A 2051-nucleotide genomic window follows, 5' to 3' on the forward strand; every position below is an offset into this window, starting at 1 on the left:
CAGCTAAACAGGCTGATAAAACACTATTGGCTACTATTACTCTTTCTAATTATACTAATGTCTAATTAAAACGTCTACAAATGTATAAAGCTGATCAGAGATCAGGTAAAAACCATAGACACTTGTTCAATGGTTCTCAGTGAATCCGCATGATTCATGGGTTCACAGAGATGGCCCCCAGCGGTGAACCACTGACATTTCGAAACGTTTCAAAACAGTTATGTCGTAACAAAGCCTCTTTTAGTGAAATCATGTGACTTTGGCAGTTTGATACACGCTTCGAACCACTGATTCGAAACAAAAGATTCAGAGCTTCATGAAGCAGAGCACAATGGATTAGCAGTCCATCGCCTTAACCACTCGGCCACCTCGTCACTTGGTGTTCCGTCTGAAGTTTGGCTGTGGTGTTTTTCTGCAGCTATTTTTCGAACGAGGACATTGAAGTTGGCAGCGAGGTGCTTTGAGCAGCTATGCCAGGTGCACTAGGCTCTCTGAAACACTAAAGCCATTGGTCGACGAGGACGGGATTCGAACCCACGCGTGCAGAGCACAATGGATCAGCAGTCCATCGCCTTAACCACTCGGCCACCTCATCACTTGGCACGCTGCTTGAAGCTATTGCAGCTATTTTTAGTGCGAGGACAGTAAAGTTGCTAGCAAGGGGCTTTGAGCAGCTTTGCCAGACGAGATGCGTTCTCTCAAGCGCTAAAGCCAGCAAACGACGAGGATGGGATTCGAACCCACGCGTGCAGAGCACAATGGATTAGCAGTCCATCGCCTTAACCACTCGGCCACCTCGTCACTTGGCGTTCTGCTTGAAGTTTGGCTGTGGTGTTTTTCTGCAGCTATTTTTAGAAAGAGGACATTAAAGTTGACAGCAAGGTGCTTTGAGCGGCTAGGCCAGGTGCACGGGGCTCTCCGAAACACTAAAGCCATCGGACGACGAGGACGGGATTCGAACCCACGCGTGCAGAGGACAAGGAATTAGCAGTCCATCGCCTTAACCACTCGGCCCTCTATCACCCTGTTCTTGTGCAATGGATAGAGTAAATTCTCTGTGGCAGCAGATCATGCCCTTCATATTTTTCTTCCGAATACAAGCACCAAGTACCTTTTTGCATTCTTCAATGGACCAAACTTTTTCTGGTTTGAATCCCAAATTTCTTTGTCAAATCCAATCTGACTGACTCAGTAACTTTTGAGTCCATGTGGTTAACCAAACCCTACAGCTGTCTGTTAACTCTTCTCTGACGGTGCAGAGGATAACACATTTGTACTGGTCTTAAAGGTTCTTTTGGATAGAGAATCACTCACCAACCCTTGGGTGTACAGGGAAATTCAGCCTGGATCTTCTTTTGGATCAGATCTTTGTTGTGCTTGAAGTTTCAATCTGGATTGAGGTGAGAAGCTCTATCCGGGTCACGGCACCGAAACTGTAGGAAACTTTTTCCTCGCCGAAGCAGAGACCAGGAGACGTTAGGACATCTTTCGAGAGTATATGACTTTCTTAGAAAGTCATCCTTTTTACCTTAAAATGCTAAATACAATGTACTTCACCATAGTATTCCATGGGATGTTATGTCAGGATGTAGGATCAGCAGATCTTAAACAGATTCTTAAATTTGTAATCCCACACGTGCGAGGTGAACGTGATAACCACTACACTACGGAAACCTGTCTTGTGGACAAAGAGAGAAATCTTCCTGGTGTACGCTTCATAAAAGGCTTATAAGGAAAAGAGTGCTAAGAGTGACTAGTCAATGTAAATTCCACAACAGGACAGAGCTCCTTCGGCATGGCAGTCTGCCTAAGCTCCTTAGTACGATTGCCTTCACCTAGCTCAAAAGTAGGAACTTTGCAGCGTGGACATCCTTTACTGGAGAGCCAGTTCGGAATGTATATTACAAAAGCCTCACCTGTTTCCGCCCCAGTTTCGAACTGGGGACCTTTCGCGTGTAAAGCGAACGTGATTAACCGCTACACCACGGAAACGCGGGGACTAAGGCATTCCGATCGTTTTTAGCGCACGCTTGTTGACGACGACTGAAACG

General features: G+C 46.0%; 3 non-coding genes across 3 annotated transcripts; all 3 read right to left on the minus strand.

Moving 5' to 3' along the window:
* Nucleotides 1-513: 513 nt before the first annotated feature.
* On the minus strand, nucleotides 514-595 carry trnas-gcu (transfer RNA serine (anticodon GCU)). Its single transcript has one exon. It is a non-coding gene; the product is annotated as a tRNA-Ser (tRNA).
* Nucleotides 596-719: 124 nt separating this feature from the next.
* On the minus strand, nucleotides 720-801 carry trnas-gcu (transfer RNA serine (anticodon GCU)). The gene has a single exon. It is a non-coding gene; the product is annotated as a tRNA-Ser (tRNA).
* A 1116-nt stretch (nucleotides 802-1917) lies between these two features.
* On the minus strand, nucleotides 1918-1992 carry trnav-uac (transfer RNA valine (anticodon UAC)). Its single transcript has one exon. It is a non-coding gene; the product is annotated as a tRNA-Val (tRNA).
* Nucleotides 1993-2051: the final 59 nt, after the last annotated feature.

This window comes from Ctenopharyngodon idella, chromosome 9 (genome assembly GCF_019924925.1).
Source record: "Ctenopharyngodon idella isolate HZGC_01 chromosome 9, HZGC01, whole genome shotgun sequence".
In the NCBI taxonomy this organism is placed as follows: domain Eukaryota; kingdom Metazoa; phylum Chordata; class Actinopteri; order Cypriniformes; family Xenocyprididae; genus Ctenopharyngodon; species Ctenopharyngodon idella.